General features: G+C 42.5%; 1 non-coding gene and 1 pseudogene across 1 annotated transcript; one reads left to right on the top strand and one right to left on the bottom strand.

Moving 5' to 3' along the window:
- The first annotated feature begins 414 nt into the window (after positions 1 to 414).
- On the top strand, positions 415 to 487 carry TRNAW-CCA (transfer RNA tryptophan (anticodon CCA)). Its single transcript has one exon. It is a non-coding gene; the product is annotated as a tRNA-Trp (tRNA).
- A 20,691-nt stretch (positions 488 to 21,178) lies between these two features.
- On the bottom strand, positions 21,179 to 21,396 carry LOC137767189 (cytochrome b-c1 complex subunit 10 pseudogene; annotated as a pseudogene).
- Positions 21,397 to 25,124: the final 3,728 nt, after the last annotated feature.

The raw sequence follows: 25,124 nt of genomic DNA, 5'->3' as shown, positions 1-25,124 counted from the left end.
TGGAATCATACAGTATATGGTCTTTTGTCCCTGGCTTCTTTCACTTAGCATAATGTTTGCAAGGTTCATCCATGTCATAACATGTAACAGTTCTTTCCTTCCTTTTTGTTGCTGAATTATATCCCATTGCTCTTTCCTTTCTGGTATGCCCTCTTCTTCCAATAACTTTGCTTTTGCAGACTGAAGCCCAGGGCCTCAGCAAAAACCCGAGAAGGAAAAGAAAAATCTGCCCTTCCTAGTCTACAGTGTTTAAGATCAAACACAGGATCTGTCCAGATCTTTAGAGAAAAAATGAAAATAAAGACTTTGTGAAATCATTACATTACTAACAAAATACTTTTTTTTTTTTTTTTTTTAACTGAAAAACCACAGCTTGGTTTCCCACAAAGGGAAGAGAACTTCAGCTCAGGGACTTCCCTGGTGGTCCAGTGGGTAGGACTCCACGCTTCCAATGCAGAGGGCCTGGGTTCGATCCCTGGTCAGGGAACTAGATCCTGCATGCATGTCATAACTAAGAGTTCACATGCTGCAACTAAAGATCCCTCATGCCAAAACAAAGATCCTGTGTGCTGCAACTAAGACCTGGCGCAGCCAAAATAAATAAATAAAGAAACAAATATTTAAAAAAATAAAAAGAAGAACTTCAACTCAAACTGCTGATGACTCTAGAAGAGGGTGCTGCGTGCACACACACATTTGTTACACCAGTAAGCTGAACATGGCAACCCAGCCTCAGCTAAGAGACACCACGGTACAGGCCATAAGGCGTCTGACCTCGGTTCCAACTTCCCTCCATCAGACACTCTGGCTGAGCTGACTAGCCTGTTGACAGCTCCACACTCCATACTTTCGCAGCAAGAAAAAAACAAACCACAAACCCCTACTAAACTCCAACCCTTGTTCCTTCAGCTCCGAGGCTTATACTCCAGGTGGTTCTGACTCCTCTAAGACCCCACCCCCAATCCCTCTTCCTCTTCCTCTGGCTTAACCCCCTGTTCCACCATGGTTCCATCTTTTCTCCTCTCCTGATTCCTCCTTTCCTATTGCTCCCCCTTGACGCTTCCCTTTCCTCCTCACTCTCTATCCTTTTTCAGTCTCTTCTTCGCTTTTCCTATCTCCCTCCTGTTCTCAAACTCTTCCTTTCTTTTCCGTATCTTGATTACTCCCTTCTTCCCTCATCTCCCCCCACTGCCATCCTTTTCCTCTTCCCTTGTCTTTTCTCTCAGTGCGTCCCTTGTACAGATGTGGAGCTGGGAAGGCCCTCCGGCTCATCTCGCAGAAGATAGCCAGGGATCTAGGAGTCAGATCTGAGGTTGAAATTTGGCTGCATCAATTAATAACTGTGGAATTATGAGCAAATTACTCAACCTCCCTCATAGGATTAAAGGTTTATAAAGTAGCATTCAGTGAGCTCTCAATAATCACGCCTTATCCTTTTCAAGCCCGCACTGGAGAAGAGAGTAGGAGACCCTTCTGCACAGGTTCCAGAACCACCAGTCACCTGTGCAATCTTTTCTTCACACACTCTCATCTCACCCCACGCTCACCCCACAGGCATTCTACTTCTGGGGGCCGCCCTGACACCGCCTCCCCGTCTTTGCTCGCCTCCCAACCTTTCTACAGCTCTGCTACTGCTACTCCCCCCTTCTCCTCCCACTTTCTCAACTCTTTTCTGGGCCCCTCCTCAAGGAAGAGCCTTACCGTGCAGGCACCAGGGGCCCTGCGTGACTTTAAGCAGGGCATGCGGCTCCTCAGGGCCCAGAGTGGTCTCAGGGGCAGAACGACTGGTCTCACCCGAGTGCCTTCTGATTGGTTGGTTCTCTCAGATGGGATTTCCTAGTTCCCCTATCCTAGTGTGCAAGCGCACCCCAGTCACATGGTCTAGTCCTTTGAAGCTTGGGACTCGTACTTTCTGATGGGGCTGGGCTCAGCTTGAGCCTTAAAATTTCTCCTCCTCCTCTTTGCTAAGTTTTCCATGTTATCCTGGTCGTTAGTACTTGCTAAAGAAACTTCTGAAAGTACATAAAGTGAAAACAGGAAATTTCTTCCAAAACCGTGCTGCCCCTCCGTGATCCTACGGTCCAGGTGGGAATATGAGCTACATATTGTGTTGTTTTTAAAATATTGGAATGCCGCTGTAACAATAATAGAGGTAGTGATAATAATAGGTGAAATTTATCAATATTTTCTATGTACGCTATTTTTAATGCTCTATATGTTTAGTACTGGTATTATCATTATTCCCAATAACAAATGAGACACTGGCTCTACAAAGGCTAAGTCATTTGCCCTAGACCTTGCTGTTGGCAAATACGTGGTAGAGCCAGGATTTGAATCTGAGTTTGAATCCTGAGCTCAGGTACAGCTTCTCTTCTGTACCGGGTGGTTTTTACATGCAGTGACTATGCTCCCTCTGTCTTGGGAGACATTAACTCTCCTATTATTTTATGGCCTCTGCGCAACATCCCCGGTTGGTGGATATTTAGGAGACGGGAAATGTCAAGTGAGGACTGGGTTAACTCCTTCGGAAAAGTCCTACCAGGACTGACTGAGAGCCAGCCATCCTCACCTGTTTCCAGGGATGCTAAGGGCTGGACCACAAAGGGGCTGATCCTGAGGATGAGGGGTTCCCCCTGGAAATTAATGACCCTGTAGCCACAGCTGCAAATGTTCAATAATAATAACAATGACCATCTATAGGGCATGGGCTAGATGCCAGGCAGTTTATAGACACTGTTTCAATCAGTCCTCACAATAACTCTACAAGGTGGGTGAAATGATTTGCCCAAAGCCGGTGTTAGGATTGGAACCTAGGCTTATCTGGTGCTGGAAGCTGTGATATTTCCATCTTGCCCTTTGCTTTTCTGCAAAAATGTAAGTCACTAAGAGTAAGCCTCTGTCATGTGCCAGGTGCTCTGTTGGAATTCTTACATATATTATTATCTCATTGAATCTGCATAATAATCCCTTCAGAGAGATATGATAGGTATTCCCCTTTTACAGATGAAGAAGCTGAGGTTCAGAAAAGTTGAACCCAAGTTCAAAGTTGTACTCCAGATTACATGGCTAGTAAGAAGGAGAAACAATGTTCACACTCCCATTGATTGACTCCTAAGCTCATGGCCTGTCCGCTGCCCCCTGGCAGGGGGCAAAGTTTTGATCTGGATTAAGGGTTTGGACCAGAGCTGGTTTAGCCCCCGCAGGCCCTTGTTTAGGGAACAGGTAAGAGCAGGGATCTGTCTGAAATGTCTTCAGGACTCCAGGTTCTTCTTCTGACACCCTCTATGGAGTAAATCAGAGAGGAGGCAGCTGTTTCTCTTTCTGTGAGGGGGTCATAAGGAAACTCTGTGATGTTTTCATTGTTGCGCTTTAGTCCCCGCATCCTGTGCTCTAGTCCCTGCTGAGCTTTTGGCTCTCTTGATTTTGTTTAAAAGAAAAATAGCCCATGCCTCAGACTCACAGGGGTGGAAAGGACTTTGAAGGAGAGTTACTAGTACAACCTTCCATTTGATGCTTCTCTGTGCCCCAGATTCTTCCTCTGTCTCTCAGGATTTCACAGGGTCTTGGGGAGGAGAGGTAAAATAATGGAGGTGGGAACATAAGAACTGGAATAAATACTTTATGGTTTTGAACACTTTAGATCGGCAATTCTCAAAGTATGCTCTGGGGACCCGTGGGTCCTCCAGGTTCTTTCAGGGGTCCGCAAGGTCAAAATTATTTTCATAATAATACTAAGATTTTATTTGCCTATTTCACTCTTATTCCCTCACCAGTATATGGTGGAATTTCCCAGAATTATGTGTTATTGCAACAGATTAAATAAAAAAGCAAATATGAGAATTATGTCTTCTATGAAGCCAGAAATTAAATAGATTTACAAAAATGCAAAACAATTCTACTCCTTTCACTAATTTTTTGGGAAAATATAGTTATTTTTAATAAAAATATGTCATTTATGTTATATGTAATGAGTTTATTATTTAAAACATGAATTAACTATCTATAGAGTTCTCGATTTCAATTTCTAATATGGTAAATATTGGTAGATATAACCCACATAAACAAAAGCTCTTTGGGATCTTCAACACTTTTCAAGAATGTCAAAGGGTCCTGAGACCAAAAAGGTTGAGAACTGCTGCTTTAGATCATCACTAGCATCACACTGACATTATATTAGGTCTAACTGTGAGTAGAGCAAAAGGTTTTTAGAATCACAATCCTGGCAACTGGAGTTTCTTGTAAGAAGAGCCAGTAATAGCTAGGTCTTCTCACCCCAGCAGGACCCAGAGACAACAGTATGAAAATCTGAACCAGAGTCAGGCTAGGCCCTGTAATATCAATTATATCAAAGAGTAAATACATTTGTGGAAACGATTTAAGAAATGGGATTTTAGGGTGTACTTTTTTCTAACTTTATTGAAGTACACTAACCTGCACATATTTAAAGTGTACAATTTGATCAGTTTTGATATAAGTGTACACCTGTGAAAATACCACCACAATCAAGATTACAAACGTTTCCATCATCCCCAAAAGTTTCTTTGTGCCCCTTTGTAATTCAAAGATTACAAAGGATTTCTAACTCAAAGATTACAAAGGATTTGTAATTCTTTGTGCCCCTTCCCTCCACCCCATCCCAGACAATCACTGATGTGCCTTCTATCACTATAGATTAGTTTGTATTTTCTGTAATTTTATATGCATGGAATCATACAGTAAATACTCTCCCCTGTCCCCGCCCTTGGCTTCTTTTACTCTGCATTGATGATTTTGAGATTCATCCATGCTATTGTGTTGGAGATGAGATTTGAACTCTAGTTCTGCCACTTATTAACTGCATTGAGTTTGGGGAAATTACTTAACCTGTCTGTTCTTCACAGAGGAAACAATAAATCAAATTTCTGTCTTGCATAGTTGTGAAGATAAAATAAGTCAATATAAGTAAATAAAACACTTAGTTCAGTTCCTGGTACTTACTGGGTACTTGATAAATAGTAGTTATTTTTGAATATATGTCTAGGGTAGGAATTAGGGTAACTAGTACAGCATGGGGATGGGGGAGAATCTTGTTTAGACTAATTTGATTCATAGCTCAGGTTTAACTATTTGTTAAACGTTTCTCACTTGCACACCAAAACCTCCACACATGCCAAGCTAACCAGGAAATTTTTCTTTAGTGAGGGCTGGGGACATGGAAATTGTAGCTTTGAAAGTCCTGCCAGTTTGGAGTCACCCTGTTGGAAAAAAACAAAATCCCATTAGGCTGCTTTGAAATGGAAAAGGTGTATTCCGTCTTCATCTTCGTTGATTCCAGGTCCAACTGGCCAGATTCCCTCAAACTTGGAATGAAAACCCCTTGTCTGGGGATGGGGGTGGACTTCAGAAGGTTCTTTGCTAGAGAAGTGGGAGATTGAGGTTTTCTGTGTGACTCGTTGTAGCTGAGCCTGGGTTGGGACAGAAGTGGTCAAGCTGAGGAGTTTCTCAGAGAATCCAAATGGGTTCCATTGCTTCTTGGCCTTTCTAAGCGCCAAGGGCCAGGGGGACCTGTTACAATCATGTTGTGTTTGCTACTGGCAACTGAAGCTTCTTGTATCCTCATGCTGCTGGGAGGTAACTGCTTTTTCCTAAGCCTGAAGACACAGTCTGAGAGAAGAAAAAAAAAAAAAACAAAGAGGACATGAGAGAAGAGAGGAGGGAGGGTGAGAGCGGGCTGAATTGATCGACGTCTGTTCAGGTCTAGCTGGAAAACACAATGAAGTGAAAAGGCTCCTTGGTTAGTGTGCTTTTCTTTATTTTTTTCCCAGGGTTTGAAGTGGGAGGGAGGGATGGGAAAAAAGAAGGGAAGAGGTGGAGGACTGGCAAGTCCTGAACAGAAGCAGCACAGAACCCTCAGAGTTGGGGAGGGGAAAGTAACTTGGTGATCCTGGAACCCTCTTGGGTCACCCGCTTACTGGTCAATCCCTTCCTTCCACAAGAGACTGTGGCTCAGGGCAGTGCTGCCAGTAGGGCATTTTGAATGAAGGAAAACCAAAGTAGCTGAAGCCTGCCCATCCCTGCCCTAGAAAAAACACCGTATAATTTTTCTTCCAGTTGGGGGTGGGGTGTTGTTGATGTTGGTTTTATTTTTTCCAGTATAGAATATCTGCAAACTTTTACTGAGTTCTTACTTTGTGCCAAGCACTATCCTAAATACTTTGCAGGCGTTGTCTCAGTCCTTACAACAACCTTGTGAGGTGCGGGTTGTATTATTATCCCTATTTTACAGATAAACAGAAGCTTAGAAAGGTTAAGTAAAGAACCTAAGGTCATATAGTTAGTAAGCGGCAGAACCAGGCTTCCTCGTCAGGTCTGTCTGAACTCTGAGCCTGCATTCTTGAGCGCCGCACTGTGCATACATTTAGATATTGTCTCTTAAGTAGCTCACAGTTCACTATTTCTCTGGGGGAAGGAGGCTTGGAGCTGCGAAGATGGTAGGTGGATAGTCATGTGTGAAATCTGCTACAGTACTGTACTGTACTCTACAGTACAATGTGGGCCATACTTGCAAGTTGAAATAAATGCTTCAGGAGGCCAAAGAAGAGGATACTTATTTCTATAGGCCTGTGATGATGAATTAAGGAAATCCTTTTACTTAAAAAAAATTGAAGTATAGTTGATTTACAATATTATATTAGTTTCAGGTGTACAACATAGTGATTCAGTATTTTTGTAGATTATACTCCATATAAAGTTATTATAAAGGGATTTCCCTGGTGGCGCAGTGGTTAAGAATCCTCCTGCCAATGCAGGGGACACGGGTTTGAGCCCTGGTCCAGGAAGATCCCACATGCCGTGGAGCAGCTAAGCCCGTGCACCACAACGACTGAGCCTGTGCTCTAGAGCCCGCGAGCCACAACTACCGAGCCCATGTGCTGCAACTACTGAAGCCCGCGTGCTCTAGGGCTCGTGCTCTGCAACAAGAGAAGCCACTGCAATGAGAAGCCCACGCACCACAGAGTAGCCCCCACTCGCTGCAACTAGAGAAAAGCCCACGCACGGCAACAAAGACCCAACGCAGCCAAAAAATAAAATAAAATAAAAAAAGGATAGGGCTTCCCTGGTGGCGCAGTGGTTGAGAATCTGCCTGCCAGTGCAGGGGACACGGGTTCGTGCCCTGGTCCGGGAAGATCTCACATGCCGGCCGAGCAACTGGGCCCATGCACCACAATTACTGAGCCTGCGCGTCTGGAGCCTGTTTTCCGCAACAAGGGAGGCCGCGATAGTGAGAGGCCCGTGCACCGCGATGAAGGGTGGCCCCCGCTTGCCGCAACGGGAGAAAGCCCTCGCACAGAAACGAAGACCCAACACAGCCAAAAAAAATAATAAATAAATAAATAATTTTTAAAAAGATAAATTTTTTAAAAAGTTGTTATAAAATATTGGCTATATTCCCTGTGCTGGACAATATATCCTTATAGCTAATTTATTTTATACATAGTAGTTGCTGGTTTTTTCTCTATATCTGTGAGTCTGTTTCTATTTTGTTATATTCATTCATTTGTCTTATTTTTTAGAGTCCACATTTAAGTGATAACATACAGTATTTGTCTTTCTCTGCCTGATGTATTTCACTAAGCATAATACCCTCCAGGTCCATCCAAATCATTGAAAGTGGCAAAATTTCATTTTTATGACTGAGTAATATTCCGTTTATGTATATACCACATCTCTATCCATTTATCTGTTGATGGACACTTAGGTTGTTACCATGTCTTGGCTAAAGTAAATAATGCTGCTATGAACATTGGGATGCATGTATCTTTTCAAATTAGTGTTTTTGTTTTCTTTTTTTTTTTTTAATGTGTAACTGTTTAAAAGGTTAAAAGCTCAAGCTGCAGTTCTTACTGCCTGGCATCAACTAGGACTGTGACCTTGGTCAAATTACTTACCCTTTCTGAGATTTAAGTTCCTCATCTGTAAAATGAAGGTTTAAGTTCCTCATCTGTAAAATGAAACATTTAACAAATGTTTATTGAGAGCTATTTTGTGTCAGGCACTGTCCCAGGCAACAGAGATATATTGGTGAATAAGACAGACAAGGACACTGTACTCACAGAGTTTACATTCCAGTGGGGATAATAATTGTACCTACTTCTTCCCTGAACTGCTTGACCAGGTCAGTTTCCATAGGACTATGGGCCTGTCCTTTATAACACTTAGCATTGTTGTAAGTTGTTTGATTCTTTCACCAAAGTCTGTAAACTCCTTGAGGGCAGGCACAATGTCTGATTTCTTGCTTTGTTTTGTTTTCACCTCACCAGTCACTGGTTCATATTAGGCTTTCATTAAATACTTGTTGAATGGATAAATGAAATGAGATCATGCATGTAGAGCACCTGGCATAGTCAGACTCAATGAAATGCTATCTTCTATTATGACTTGACATTTTGCTTCTTGATTTGAAAACTGACATTAAGCTACATCTACACCTACCTGCTTTTGACATCTAGTACTGTGTAAAGGACTCTTCTGGTTGCGTACTTAACTGATGTTACCCTTTCTCCTTGTTGGCAGACCCTGGATTTTTTTATGATTGTTCACCCTTTCCCCACCCTCAGACCAGTAAGTGGCACAACTAGGATTTGAATCTAAGCAATCGGCTCCACAGCCTGAGCTTTTAACCTTTAAAAAAATCACATATTGGTAAATATTTGAAAATCATAAATCTGACACGGAGTTAATATCCAAAAAGATATAAAGAACTTCTACAACTCAACAACAAGAAAACGAACAACCTAGTTAAAAACTGGGCAAAGGGCTTGAATAGACATTTCTCTAAAGAAGATATACAAATGACTAATAAGAACATGAAAGATGTTCAACATCACTAATTGTTAGTGAAAAGCAAATCAAAGCCACAATGGGAATCTATCTTGTACCCATTAAGATGGCTACTATTAAAAAACAACACAGAAAATAACAAGTATTGGTGTGGATGCGGAGAAATTGAAACACTTGTGCACTGTTGGTAGGAATTTAGAATGGTGCAGCCACTATGGAAAAGAGCATGGCAGCTCCTAAAAAAAAAAAAAAAGACTGAACATTTGATCCAGCATTTCCACTTTCCACTTCTGGGTATATACCCAAAAGAATTGAAAATAGGATCCTAAGAGGTACTTATATACCCATGTTTGTAGCAGCATTATTTGCAATAGCTAAAAGGTGGAAGCAACACAAGTGTCCTTTGATGAATAAATGGATAAATAAATACAATGGAATATTATCCAGCCTTTAAAAGGAAAGAAACTCTGGGCTTCCCTGGTGGCACAGTGGTTAAGAATCTGCCTGGCAATTCAGGGAACACGGGTTCAATCCCCGGTCCGTGAAGATCCCACATGCTGCAGAGCAACTAAGCCCATGCACCGCAACTACTGAGCCTGCACTCTAGAGCCCACGAGCCACAACTACTGAGCCCGTGTGCCACAACTAACGAAGCCTGTGCGCCTAGAGCCTGTGCTCCGCAACAAGAGAAGCCAACGCAATGAGAAGCCTGCGCACCGCAACAAAGTGTAGCCCCTGCTTGCCGCAACTAAAGAAAGCCTGGGCACAGCAACGAAGACCCAATGCAGCCAAAAATAAATTAATTAACTAATTTAAAAAATAAATAAATAAAATAAATAAAAAATAAAAGGAAAGAAACTCTGATACGTGCTACAATATGCATGAAACTGAAGACATGTTAAGTGAAATAAACCAGATACAAAGGGATAAATATTGTATGATTCCACTTATATGAAGTATCTAGAGTAGTCAGATACCTAGAGACAGAGAGTAGAATGATGGTTGCTAGGGGCTGGGGGGCAGTTATTGATTAATAGGCACATAGGGAGGGAGCCAGGAGGGCAAACCAGGGTGAGCAGCTTGGAGCTGAGAGTGGCAGCCCCAGGGTGAATATCTAGCGTGGGTGGCCCAACAGTGGTAGCAGCATGAGTGCCCCCAGACCCCCACGCCAGAGCTGAGCCCAGCCGAGAAGGCTGGAGGCCCATTAGGAAAGGCTCTGGTGAGAAGGGCCCTTGGCTGCCCTCAGTTGTGGTGGAGCCCAGCAGTGGGTGCTGTGGAGAGTGGGGAGCTGTGCTGGCCCCTCTAAAAAAATAGGTACAGAGTTTCAGTTTTGTAAAATGAAAAGAGTTCTGTGGATGGATGGTGGTGTTGGTACCACATCAATGTGAATGTACTTAAGGCCATTGAACTATACATTTGAAAATGGTTAAGATGCTAAATTTTATGTTATGTGTATTCCATCACAATTTTTTTTTTTTTTGCTAACAAAGCAAGAGACTTTATTGGGAAGGGGTGCCTGGGGGGAGAGCAGCAGGGTAAGGGAACCCAGGAGAACTGCTCTGCTACGTGGCTTGCAGTCTCGGGTCTATGGTAATGGGATTAGTTCCTGGGTTGTCTCTGGCCGATCATTCTGACTCAGGGTCCTTCCTGGTGGCACGTGCATCACTCAGCCAAGATGGATTCCAGTGAGAAGGGCTCTGGGAGGTTGGTAGGACATATGGACTGGCATCTCCTCTCTCCTTTCGACCTTTCCCAAGTTCTTCCGGTTGGTGGTAGCTTGTTAGTTCCGCGTTCCTTACCAGGACCTCCTGTTCGAAGATAACTCATGGAAGTGGCTACTATCTTGCCTGGCCAGGGCAGGCGGTTTCAGTCAGTGTTTCCCCTAACAGTGGGAGCGGGGGTGACACAATTCGGACAAAAAAGGTGCAGGCAGAACTTTCTGGAGAAGGTAAACTTTCCTGTTTAAAAATGGCAGAACCTCTGATGGAGGAGGTCTTGGTCTCTGTCTTGGCTTTCGGTGTCTTCTCCTTTTTCCTGACTGAAACATGGACCTAATGCCTGGAGAGGCAACAGCTCTCTTGCCACCATGACATTGAAAACCACAGCCTTACGTTGGTGGAGCTGGAAGAAGCAGCCTGGATCCTTCATGCTTTGTGGATTGTGCCTTCCTACTCTTTCTTGGTGTCTAGGTTTGGGTTTCCGCAGAAGCAGCCCTCAGACAAGAATTCAACTGTCGTTTATTTGGGAAATAATCCCAGGAAACACCAGTAGGGAGATGGGAAGTGACACAGGGAAGGGAAGGAAGCCAAAAATGGTGTGTCATCTATTCAGTTACCACAGTGGGAAACTGGAGATTAGTCCCATTGAGGAAGTCCCAGAGACCATGTAGCACACATAACCAGAATTATCCCACCAAGGGGAGAGGGGGTCGGAGTATGCACCCATGAAATCCCTTCCATCCTTGGGGGAGGGCTACTTTTGCTGGCCATTAATTCTCCAGCACACTGGCTTGCCGTATACACAGGCCAAACATACATCCGCAGCCTGAAAAAAGCCCTCGGACCAAGACTGGGGATATTTTCAGTAGCAGTGAGAAGCCTATAGACAGGCATGGGTGAGGTACTAGCAGCATCTGCTACGCCTGGTAAAGCTCAATCCAGACTCTGTTACCAAGTCAAACACAATTCTAGCTGAAAATCACCTTAGGAGTATTCTGATTTTAAAAGAGGTTCTCACCCCTATCACAAGAACATAGAGGGCAAAATTATTTAACACTAAGTTACATTCTGTAATGGCAGAGTCCAAGGCAACATATTTAGAGGCAGGAAGCTTTTTCTAGCAAACTTTAATAACGTTCTTTTTTTTTTTTAATGAAAGCTTATTTATTTATTTATTTATTTATTTTTGTCTGTGTTGGGTCTTCGTTTCTGTGCGAGGGCTTTCTCTAGTTGCGGCGAGCGGGGGCCACTCTTCATCACGGTGCGTGGGCCTCTCACTGTCGCGGCCTCTCTTGCTGTGGAGCACAGGCTCCAGACACGCAGGCTCAGTAGTTGTGGCTCACGGGCCTATATGCTCCATGGCATGTGGGATCTTCCCAGACCAGGGCTCGAACCCGTGTCCCCTGCATTGGCAGACAGATTCTCAACCACTGCTCCACCGGGGAAGCCCTCTAGCAAACTTTAAAACATACTATATAGGCAACCACATACTCTGCCAGTGGGAGCAGGCAGCAGGCTTCTCCACAATGTGGGGATTTTGATACAACACCCAGAGCTTAAAAATATGTTATTCACACAGAATATTTTCCCACTTAGTCTAGAATATATTTTCTTGCTTCTTGGGCAAATCAAAGAGACTTTCAATGAGTTCAGGAAAAAGCATTCTGCAGGTAGGGAAAGCTCCCATCCTTCTAAATGATTAACATCCTTATGAATGACCTGTGGCAGGCACCCGACACTTGAGAGAGCAGAAGGGTTTAAAGTCAGAAGACCTGGATGAAGTGATGCCTCAGTCACTTGCTGGCTGTGGAACCCAGGCACAGCCCAAATCTCCCTGAGTCTGTTTCTCACCTCCACTCAGCCCCAGGGCTGTTCCAATGTCATCGGGGCTCCGCCTGTCACTCGGGGCTGGTGCGTCTCCTCCCTGGTGTCCGGCCCTCAGCTCTCAATCACAATTTTTAAAAAGTTAAGGATCAATATTTTTTTCAGTTAAAAAAGTTATATGTTAGTGTAAGGATTGTATTTCAACATAGTTGATGTATATATGTGTATATAAGTGAGTGTATACATATATATGTATATAAAGTCACATATTAAAAATAAAAGAACTTTCTTAACTTCATTATCCCAGGTCTGCAGGCCCACCAGGTCTGCAGGTCGTGGCAATCCCATTGGTCTTACTGGTGATTTGAGTACAGGTGGGTATAAGATGAGATTCTGGCCAATGCGATATGAGGATAAGTCCACTGGGGGGAGGGGCTTCTGAGAAGAATTTCCTGATAAAAAAAGACACATGGGAAGATAGGGCCTGTCTTCTTCTGCTAGATCTTATCTTGTCCACCTGAGATGCCTAGAACTGCAACAGCAATCTTGGAATCATGAAGGGTGCTAATGGAGACAGTCGTGACATGCTGAGGATGTCAGAATTGAAAAATGCTTCATCCAAAATGACGATGCGATGATGACATCATTGAATTCTAAATTAAACAACCCTGGGGCCCTCCTTCCTCCAGACTTAATGTATGAGACTATAAATGATCTTTTTTTAAAAAATATTTATTTTTTGAATTGTATTTTATTTATTTTTTATACAGCAGGTTCTTATTAGTTATCTATTTTATACATATTAGTGAATACATGTCAATCCCAATCTCCCAATTCATCACACCACCACCACCACCCCCCCTCCACTTTCCCCCCTTGGTGTCCATACATTTGTTCTCTACATCTGTGTCTCTATTTCTGCTCTGCAAACCGGTTCATCTGTACCATTTTTCTGGGTTCCACATATATGCGTTAATATACGATATTTGTTTTTCTCTTTCTGACTTACTTCACTCTGTATGACAGTTTCTAGATCCATCCACGTCTCTACAAATGACCAAATTTCGTTCCTTTTTATGGCTGAGTAATATTCCATTGTATGTATGTACCACATCTTCTTTATCCATTCATCTGTCGATGGGCATTTAGGTTGCTTCTATGACCTGGCTACTGTAAATAGTGCTGCAATGAACATTGGGTGCATGTGTCTTTTTGAATTATGGTTTTCTCTGGGTATATGCCCAATAGTGGGATTGCTGGGTCATATGGTAATTCTGTTTTTAGTTTTGTAAGGAACCTCCATAATGTTCTCCATAGTGGCTGTATCAATTTACATTCCCACCAACAGTGCAAGAGGGTTCCCTTTTCTCCACACCCTCTCCAGCATTTGTTGTTTGTAGATTTTCTGATGATGCCCATTCTAACTGGTGTGAGGTGATACCTCATTGTAGTTTTGATTTGCATTTCTCTAATAATTAGTGATGTTGAGCAGCTTTTCATGTGCTTCTTGGCCATCTGTATGTCTTCTTTGGAGAGATGTCTGTTTAGGTCTTCTGCCCATCTTTTGATTGGGTTTTTTGTTTTTTTAATACTGAGCTGCATGAGCTGTATATATATTTTGGAGATTAATCCTTTGTCCGTTGATTCATTTGCAAATATTTTCTCCCATTCTGAGGGTTGTCTTTTTGTCTTGTTTGTAGTTTCCTTTGCTGTGGAAAAGCTTTGAAGTTTCATTAGGTCCCGTTTGTTTATTTTTGTTATTTCCATTACTCTAGGAGGTGGATCAAAAAAGATCTTGCTGTGATTTATGTCAAAGAGTGTTTGTCCTATGTTTTCCTCTGTTTTATAGTGTCCAGTCTTACATTTAGGTCTTTAATCCATTTTGAGTTTATTTTTGTATATGGTGTTAGGGATTGTTCTAATTTCATTCTTTTACACGTAGCTGTCCAGTTTTCCCAGCACCACTTGTTGAAGAGACTGTCTTTTCTCCATTGTATATCCTTGCCTCCTTTGTCATAGATTAGTTGGCCATAGGTGCATGGGTTTATCTCTGGGCTTTCTATCCTGTTCCATTGATCTATATTTCTGGTTTTTGTTCCAGTACCATATTGTCTTGATTACTGTAGCTTTGTAGTATAGTCTGAATTCAGGGAGTCTGATTCCTCCAGCTCCATTTTTTTCCCTCAAGACTGCTTTGGCTATTTAGGGTCTTTTGTTTCTCCATACAAATTTTAAGATTTTTTGTGCTAGTTCTGTAAAAAATGCCTCTGGTAATTTGATAGGGATTGCATTGAATCTGTAGATTGCTTTGGGTAGTATAGTCATTTTCACAATATTGATTCTTCCAATCCAAGAACATGGTATATCTCTCCATCTGTTTGTGTCATCTTTGATTTCTTTCATCAGTGTCTTATAGTTTTCTGAGTACAGTTCTTTTTCCTCCTTAGGTAGGTTTATTCCTAGGTATTTTATTCTTTTTGTTGCAATGGTGAATGGGATTGTTTCCTTAATTTCTCTTTCTGATCTTTCATTGTTAATGTATAGGAATGCAAGAGATTTCTGTGCATTAATTTTGTATCCTGCAACTTTACCAAATTCATTGATTAGCTCTAGTAGTTTTCTGGGGGCATCTTTAGGATTCTCTATATATAGTATCATGTCATCTGCAAACAGTGACAGTTTTACTTCTTCTTTTCCAATTTGTATTCCTTTTATTTCTTTTTGTTCTCTGATTGCCGTAGCTAGGACTTCCAATACTATGTTGAATAATAGTGGCGAGAGTGGACATCCTTGTCTTCTTCCTGATCTTAGAAGAAATGCTTTCAGTTTTTCACCATTGACAATGATGTTTGCTGTGGGTTTGTCATATATGGCCCGTATTATGTTGAGGTAGGTTCCCTCTATGCCCACTTTCTGGAGAGTTTTTATCATAAATGGGTGTTGAATATTGTCAAAAGCTTTTTCTGCATCTATTGAGAAGATCATATAGTTTTTATTCTTCAATTAGTTAATATGGTGTATCACATTGATTGATTTGTGTATATTGAAGAATCCTTGCATCCCTGGGATAAATCCCACTTGATCATGGTGTATGATCCTTTTAATGTGTTGTTGGATTCTGTTTGCTAGCATTTTGTTGAGGATTTCTGCATCTATATTCATCAGTGATACTGGTCTATAATTTTCTTTTTTTGGAGTATCTCTGTCTGGTTTTGGTGTCAGGGTGATGGTGGCCTCATAGAATGAGTTTGGGAGTGTTCCTTCTTGTGCAATTTCTTGGAAGGGTTTGAGAAGGATGGGTGTTAGCTCTTCTCTAAATGTTTGATAGAATTCACCTGTGAAGCCATCTGGTCCTGGACTTTTGTTTGTTGGAAGATTTTTAATCACAGTTTCAATTTCATTACTTGTGATTGGTCTGTTCATATTTTCTATTTCTTCCTGGTTCAGTCTTGGAAGTTATACCTTTCTAAGAATTTGTCCATTTCTTCCAGGTTGTCCATTTTATTGGCATAGAGTTGCTTGTAGCATTCTCTTAGGATGCTTTGTATTTTTGCGGTGTGCATTGAAACTTCTCCTTTTTCATTTCTAATTTTATTGATTTGAGTCCTCTCCCTCTTTTTCTTGATGAGTCTGGCTAATGGTTTATCAATTTTGTTTATCTTCTCAAAGAACCAGCTTTTAGTTTTATTGATCTTTGCTATTGTTTTCTTTGTTTCTGCTCTGATCTTTATGATTTCTTTCCTTCTGCTAACTTTGGGTTTTGTTTGTTCTTCTTTCTCTAGTTCCTTTAGGTGTAAGGTTAGGTTGTTTGAGATTTTTCTTGTTTCTTGAGGTAGAATTGTATTGCTATAAATTTCCCTCTTAGAACTGCTTTTGCTGCATCCCATAGGTTTTGGATCGTCGTGTTTTCATTGTCATTTGTCTCTAGGTAGTTTTTGATTTTCTCTTTGATGTTTTCAGTGATGTTTTGGTTATTTAGTAACATATTGTTTAGCCTCCATGTGTTTGTGTTTGTGTTTTTTCTGCTTTTTTCCCCTGTAATTGATTTCTAATCTCATAGCGTTGTGGTCAAAAAAGATGCTTGATATGATTTCAATATTCTTAAATTTACTGAGGCTTGATTTGTGAGCCAAGATGTGATCTATCCTGGAGAATGTTCCATGTGCACTTGAGAAGAAAGTGTAATCTGCTGTTTTTGAATGGAATGTCCTATAAATATCAATTAAATCTATCTGGTCTCTTGTGTCATTTAAAGCTTGTGTTTCCTTATTAATTTTCTGTCTGGATGATCTGTCCATTAGTGTAAATGAGGTGTTAAAGTCCCCCACTCTTATTGTGTTACTGTTGATTTCCTCTTTTATAGCTGTTAGCAGTTGCCTTATATATTGAGGTGCTCCTATGTTGGGTGCACATATATTTATAATTGTTATATCTTCTTCTTGGATTGATCCCTTGATCATTATGTAGTGTCCTTCCTTGTCTCTTGTAACATTCTTTATTTTAAAGTCTATTTTATCTGATATGAGTATAGCTACTCCAGCTTTCTTTTGATTTCCATTTGCATGGAATATCTTTTTCCATCCCCTCGCTTTCAGTCTGTGTGTGTCCCTAGGTCTGAAGTGGGTCTCTTGTAGACAGCCTATATATGGGTCTTGTTTTTGTATCCGTTCAGCAAGCCTCTGTGTTTTGGTTGGAGCATTTAATCCATTCACGTTTAAGGTAATTATTGATATATATGTTCCTGTTACCATTTTAATGTTAATTGTTTTGGGTTTGTTTTTGTAGGTCCTTTTCTTCTCTTGTGTTTCCCACTTAGAGAAGTTCCTTTAGCATTTGTGGTAGAGCTGGTTTGGTGGTGCTGAATTCTCTTAGCTTTTGCTTGTCTGTAAAGCTTTTGATTTCTCTGTCAAATCTGAATGAGATCCTTGCTGGGTAGAGTAATCTTGGTTGTAGGTTCTTCCCTTTCATGATAAATATATTGTGCCACTCCTTTCTGGCTTGTAGAATTTCTGCTGAGAAATCAGCTGTTAACCTTATGGGAGTTCTCTTGTATGTTACTTGTCATTTTTCCCTTGTTGCTTTCAGTAATTTTTCTTTGTCTTTAATTTTTGTCAATTTGATTACTATGTGTCTCAGTGTGTTTCTCCTTGGGTTTATCCTGCCTGGGACTCTCTGCACTTCCTGGACTTGGGTGGCTATTTCCTTTCCCATGTTGGGGAAGTTTTCAACTATAATCTTTTCAGATATTTTCTCAGGTCCTTTCTCTCTCTCTTCTCCTTCTGGGACCCCTGTAATGCGAATGTTGTTGCATTTAATGTTGTCCCAGACGTGTCTTAGGCTGTCTTCATTTTCTTTCATTCTTTTTTGTTTATTCTGTTCTGCAGCAGTGAATTCCACCATTCTGTCTTCCAGGTCACTTGTCTGTTCTTCTGCCTCAGTTATTCTGCTACTGATTCCTTCCAGTGTATTTTTCATTTCAGTTATTGTATTGTTCATCTCTGTTTGTTTGTTCTGTAATTCTTCTAGGTGTTTCTTCTTTAATTCTTCTAGGTCTTTGTTACACATTTCTTGCATCTTCTCGATCTTTGCCTCCATTCTTTTTCTGAGGTACTGGATCATCTTCACTATCATTATTCTGAATTCTTTTTCTGGAAGGTTGTCTATCTTCACTTCACTTAGTTGTTTTTCTGGGGTTTTATCTTGTTCCTTCATCTAGTACAGAGTCCTCTGCCTTTTCATTTTGTGTGTCTTTCTGTGAATGTGGTTTTCATTCCACAGGTTGCAGAATTGTTCTTCTTGCTTCTGCTGTCTGTCCTCTGGTGGATGAGGCTATCTAAGAGGCTTGTGCAAGCTTCCTGATGGGAGGAACTGGTGGTGGGTAGAGCTGGGTGTTGCTCTGGTGGGCAGAGCTCAGTAAAACTTTAATCCGCTTGTCTGCTGATGGGTGGGGCTGGGTTCCCTCCTTGTTGGTTGTTTAGCCTGAGGCGAACCAGCACTGGAGCCTACTCAGCTCTTTGGTGGGGCTAATTGCGGACTCTGGGAGGGCTCATGCCAAGGAGTGCTTCCCAGAACTTTTGCTGCCAGTGTCCTTGTCCCTGCGGTAAGCCACAGCCACCCCCCGCCTCTTAAGGAGACCCTCCAACACTAGCAGGTAGGTCTGGTTCAGTCTTCTGTGGGGTCACTGCTCCTCCCCTTGGGTTCCGATGAGCACACTACTTTGTGTGTGCCCTCCAAGGGTGGAGTCTCTGTTTCCCCCAGTCCTGTCGAAGTCTTGCAATCGAATCCCGCTAGCCTTCAACGTCTGACTCTCTAGGAATTCCTCCTCCCATTGCCGGACCACCAGGTCGGGAAGCCTGATGTGGGGCTCAGAACCTTCACTCTAGTGGGTGGACTTCTGTGGTGGAATTGTTCTCCAGTTTGTGAGTCACCCAGCCAGCAGTTATGGGATTTGATTTTATTGTGATTGTGCCCCTCCTACTGTCTCATTGCAGCTTCTCCTTTGTCTTTGGATGTGGGGTATCTTTTTTGGTGAGTTCCAGTGTCTTCCTGTCGATGACTGTTCAGCAGTTAGTTGTGATTCCGGTGCTCTCACAGGAGGGAGTGAGCACACGATCTTCTCCTCCACCATCTTGAACCAATCCAATATTTATTTATTTATTTTTGGCTGTGTCGGGTCTTAGTTGGGTCATGTGGGATCTTTCATTGCGGCGCCCAGTCTTCTCCCTAGTTGCGGCTCGCTGGCTTTGTAGTTGTGGTGCGCGGGTTTAGTTGCACCTCAGCATGTGGGATCTTAGTTCCCTGACCAGGGATCAAACCCGCATCCCCTGCATTGGAAGGTGGATTCTTAACCACTGGACCACCTGGGAAGTCCCATAAATGTTCTTTATTGGTCAAGCCTTTTTGAGGTGAGTTTTCTGTAACTTGTGGTCAAAGGCATCCTAATGGACGCAGAATATCATAAAATCAGGCCTAGGCTTCTCTGGCCCTTGGAGTGCTTTTCCTTTGTGCAGCCTTCCCCAAGTCAGGATAAATCTCATTTTCCTCTCCCAAGGAAGCACTGTTCCTTTGACAGCAAAAGGTCTTCGGTGTGAGACTGGGAGTTTGTGGCAGTTATGGAGGTGCACCACCCAGATCTCCCTTCAAGGAGGAACTTACCATGTGGCTGCCCTTTGGAGCTGAAACCGTGCTCTTCACAGCGCTGGCTAATGGCTGAGCATAGCAGGGGTGCGAAGCCTGGCCTCTTCTGCCCAGTGTAGGACTCCTCTAACCAGCAGTCTTTCCTCTAGAGCCTTTTCTTGTCCAGTGCCGCTCTTCCCTCTTCTCCCTTTCACAGACACCATTGCCCCCCACCCCATACTGCTCGCACACCTCACTGTCTCAGCATCTGCTTCCCAGAGGACCCAACTGGAACAGAGTGGAAGATCACTAACGACTCCATCTGAGGGACTTGTCCAGCCTGGTCTGAAAATAGAAGACCTACTTTCTCCTCCTTGTCATTCTATATCTTTCTAAACATATTCCTAATATCTTGAGCACCAGATCAGTAGACACTCAATTATTTAGCAACGAAGTGTCTCTTAATGTCAGCTCAGCTGCTTTGTACTGGAGGCCTTGAGTTCCTTACCTCAGGCAAGATAATCCTCAGGGAAGTCCCAAGAGATGGGTACAAGTATCCTTATTTAACAGATGAGGAAACTGAGTCCTGAAATGTTAGGTGGTATCCAAGGTCACATCATCAGAAAGTGGCAGATCTCATTTTATTCAGAGCTGGTCGTTACCCCCTCAGAGAGCCCTGCCTTCCTGTCTACCTCCATTGTTCTCTACTCCTCTGCCCCACTTTACCGCTCTCTGAAATTACTGTTGCGTTTAGTGTCTGTCTCTCTGAAAGGGAACCTTTCCAGGGCAGCTGTCCTATCTTTTTTGTTTTTATAAATTTATTTTATTTTTGGCTGCTTTGGGTCTTCATTGCTGTGCACAGGCTTTCTCTAGCTGCAGTGAGCAGGGGCCACTCTTCATTGCGGTGTGCGGGCTTCTCACTGTGGAGGCTTCTCTTGTTGCGGAGCATGGGCTTCAGGCGCGTGGGCTTCAGTGGTTGTGGCATGCAGGCTCAGTAGTTGTGGCATGCAGGCTCCAGAGCTCAGGCTCAGTAGTTGTGGTGCACAGGCTTAGTTGCTCCGTGGCATGTGGGATCTTCCCAGACCAGGGCTCAAACCCAGGTCCCCTGCATTGGCAGGTGGATTCTTAACCACTGTGCTACCAGGGAAGCCCACGGTCCTGTCTTATTTACTGCTCGAACCCCAAAATCTAGAACAATATCTGACTCTGAGCAGTATTCAACTAGTCACTGAACGGATTAATAAAGGTAACTAAGCTCATTTTTTTTTTTTTTTTTTTACTGTGAGATAATGAATGTTTGTTGTTTTAAGCCATTAAGTCATGGGGTAACTTGTTAAGGCAGTGATAGATAAAAACATTGTGCAGGTATTATCCACTGAACATCTTAAATAATCAAACCTTTTCTGCCAGCCATTGGGAAAACTCCTAGATTTGGAGTTGAAAGGATCCCCGGGTCAGCTGAGCCCCTGGGCCTTCAGTCAAGGTAACCAAGCCCCAGCATGAGCTCATCCAGGTGGGTAGGTTTCAGACCAAGGTTTAATGCTGTGTGCATTCACACACCAAAACTATAGAAAGTCTAAGTTGCGCTGTGGACTTCCTTGAGGTCAGTCCACCCCAAGAGCTTGGGCTGCTCCAGACTCAGATGGAAGGAGGCAGCACCACTAGATACCAGAGGAGGGGTCTGAGGGGGTTTGTTTTCATTAATTGTTCTTCTTAAACTTGCCGTTGAAGTAGGGCACCCAGTCCAGAATCAGCCCCAGTCGGTGGCCCACACCAACCCCGTGGTACCTGCCGTGGGAATCCAGTTTCTGGCCAGCTTCTGGCAGTGTGGGCCCAGGAGTCTGCTTAGCCTCACGGTGCCAGCGTCCCAGCTCGGGGTGACCCTAGCCCCGGGGCCACCTGCTGAAACTAAACTCATCTTTAAGGCATGTTTATATTCATTGTTTTAATAATAATCTGCCACATTTGAACAACACTCCACAGTTTACAAAGTGTTTCCACGGTCATCTCACGTGGTCTTCATAGAAATCTCTGAGGTAGAACTGACACTGTTCCTTCTTCTTCAGGGTCTTCTCACACTTGCTGGTCCTTCTGCCTGGAATGCTTCCTCCACCCCCATTATTTGCCTGCATCACTCTCTGCCTCCTTCTTTGTCACTTCCTAAGAAGGCTGGCCCTGATCCTGCAGCCCAGGTTAGGAACCTGGTGTTACACACCCTCTTCACACAATGGTAGTTAAATAATTAGGTAATTACTTTATGACTGGCTCCCCCACTAGCTGAGGCTCCATGAGGACAGGGCTTTGTCGTACCTGTATATGTCACATACCACTGTGCCTGACACACTGTGGTGCTCATTATACATGTATATGTGTGTGTGTGTATGAATATCTATGCGTATATACGTATATGTATAAAGTGAATGATTTTCACTTGATAGACGAGGAAATCAAAAGCCTACAGTCTAAGCCACTGTGGGAAGCTGTTTTGTTTGTTACCCACAGTAAGAAATTTATTATTCATCATGACCCCAGGAAACATGCATCCATACACACATACAATAGGGGTTAACTTAATGTGAACTAAGCACTGATATATTCTATTCTACTCAACTTGACTTCATTAAAAAATATTTAGTTCTAATCTATTTCATTTATTTCATGACCAATTAATGTGTGAACAACCTTGGCCTAAGTGACTTGCTCAAGGTGATCTTACTAGTATAGTGGTGGGATTGGGAGAATAATCCAGTATTTCCCATCTATGACTCTCTAGTGGGTTTCTTGCCCTAAGGCAAAAACATCTGTAGGCATTTCAATTTGGTTTGTCCAGATACCTTGGTTCTCTGCAATGCAGCTGTCCAGAAGGCTCTTCCTAGAAGCTCCAAAGGGAAAGATTTAGCCCTAATGGGTGGCACACCCAGACTTGCTGGAATTCTCATCCAAATTACACCAAACATGAACATATGGACAAAGGCGCATGGCATATTAAATGATTTACTGGGGTCAAAGATCAAGTCAATGGCAGACATCCTCCGGGTCTGCTAGGCTAAGACACAGGGAAGCCCCTGCTAGGCAGGGCCATCAGCCTGGACCTGGTCAGCCATCAGCCAGTTAATCTACAACGGCACCTTCTTTTCCTACCAGAGGTAGGTTTGACTTGAACTCCTGGGAGACCTGCCTTCTTGGAAGCTAGATTTCTCTGCTTCAGAGTCTAATTTAGCTGGTATTGGACTCAGAGAGCCTAGAGAAAGCTGAAACTTGTTTATTTGTTCTTTTATTCCTGGATTTATAACTTGACCTAATATACTGTATGTCTGTACATGTGTTGATCTCAAAAAATGTTTGAGCTTGCCTGCTTCTCAGGCCATGTTGGCAGGCAGCTGTTAAAGCCATCAGTGATGTTTGCTTCCAGTTACAAAAGAAAACATTCTCTATTTGGGGCTGTGTTGTTGTTTTTTTCTTTCCTGATTTAAAAGGGGGAAATATGTTTCCCAGTAGAGGTGTGGGCCCCCCCCATCCCCTTCTAGGGCTAAGAATGACTAAGAAACCTTTTCGGCACACCTGGTTCATCATCTTTCTAATATTCAAACTCTTTTTCTCTCCCTGTGGAAGTATTCTTAGGGGATTTGGTTTAAAATTATTTGAGCAACTGGGCAGGTTTTCTCCCTTCCCTGAGGACACCAGTTTATGGTTCAACATCTCCCTTAAACTCTGGTGTGTTTTTAGCTCAGAAAGAGCCAGGTTGTATCCCATTATCAGGTGCACTGATGAAATAACTGCTGATGGGACCAAGAAAACATGAGTAATTCTAACCTCTGCCCAGAACCTTTGAAGGAATGCATAAACCCTGACCTTGCTTTGGTGCTTTGGAGAGACCATCTGGGGAAAACTTCATTTCCCAAAATATATATGAAATTGAGAGTTCCTCTGGCTGGGAAGTAGGAAAAACCATATGGCAAATGTGGGGTTTGCATATGCAAATATTTGTTTCCGAGAAAACGATTTAAACATGGTAAGTACACTCTTGAAGGACTGACCTGTACCCTGGGGAAAAGCACGGGAGGAGACGGAGGTGGAGAAGAGTGAGGAATAGAGAAGCCAGACTTTAGCTGGGAAACAGGACACAGGGCAGGATGACTTGCTGGAAGTTGGAGGTGCCTTTGGAAGTGTCAGACCAAAGTTCAGTAACCAGTTGGAGGCAAGAGAGGCAGGGAAGTTTGAAAATGAGGAATGGGAGCCTGTAGGGAAGATGTGGCTGCCTAAATGAAAGAGGCTTGGAGGACAAAAAAAAAAGACTTGACAAATAGTACCTCAGAGGAATCCAGGGATGGTTAGGATCCCTCAAAAGACAGCTTTGACTCAAAATCGAAGATGTGATCTGGGCCACTACATGAAAGGTCTCAGTAATCCCAGGATTTCTGACTACAGGACATAGTCAAGTTGAAATTGCTAAGCCATCAAGCTAATGTGCTAATCACCTGAACTGAATGACTCTAAGAAACAAGACTTTCAAATGGTATCTTTTTTAAAATTTCAGATTCCAATTGTTCATTCCCGGTATATAGGAAAGCAATTGGTTTTTGTATACTGACTTTCTAAGACGGAATCTCTCTCCATTTATTTAGATCTTCTTTTATTTCTTTCATCAGTGCTCTGTAGTTTTCTACATATAGATCCTGTACATGTTTTGTTAGATTTTATACCTAAGTATCTATATTTTTTGGTGCTATTGTAAATGGTATTTAAAAAAAAATTTCAAATCCCAATTCTTCATTGCTGGTCTCTAGGAAAGCATAAGAAACTAGACTTTTATCTTAACTGCCGTTTTGAGCTTGTACCCAAAGACACTCTTAGTGAGGGAAAGCTGGGGCAGGATGGGTCAGTAATCACAGCTGTCCCCCTCACCATCTTTCCCTCCTTCCTCACTCTGTAAATATTTGTTTATTTCATTTGACCGAGTTGATGTTATGCCAAAGAACTTCCAGGGAGGGGTGGGTACTGTTGAGAAATAAGGGAAAACATGTAAGTCTTGAGGTTAAGATCTTTGGAGGAGAGATTTTTGAGGTCTTAGTGTTTGAGACAGAATGGTGGGTGTGGGAAAATTAGAGGTAGCAGCATCATGAAAAGGGAGAGAGGGCTTCACCAGACAACGTGGGTAAAAATGAAGGCATATTATGCCTGGCGTTATATGTAACAACCTACCAAAATAGTATGTGAATTGAGATCAAACTCCCATTTTTGGCTCAGAGTAATTAGAGTATAATTAAGTCATTGCTGTGTTAACGTTTATGCTAATGTTGGTTTTAGAAAACAACCAGACTGCAAACATGAACAGTCTCTGTGTGACTTGGGGTTCGTTGCTGACTTGATGCTTGTTGCTTGTGACAAAGTGGGGCTTTCAGTGGAAACTGGGTTGAGAAAAATGAGAAGATTCTAGGGAGGGAAAAATTAGGAATTTGGGTTTAGCAGATACAAATGACTATACATAAAATAGATAAACAACAAAGTCCTCCTGTACAGCACAGGGAAGTATATTCAATATCTTGTAATAACCTATAATGAAAAAGAATAGGTAGATATATATATAAAACTGAATCACTTTGCTGTACACCAGAAACTAACATAACATTGTAAATCAACTATACT

This window comes from Eschrichtius robustus, chromosome 7 (genome assembly GCF_028021215.1).
Source record: "Eschrichtius robustus isolate mEscRob2 chromosome 7, mEscRob2.pri, whole genome shotgun sequence".
NCBI lineage: Eukaryota > Metazoa > Chordata > Mammalia > Artiodactyla > Eschrichtiidae > Eschrichtius > Eschrichtius robustus.
This window is presented reverse-complemented; position numbering and strand designations above follow the sequence as displayed.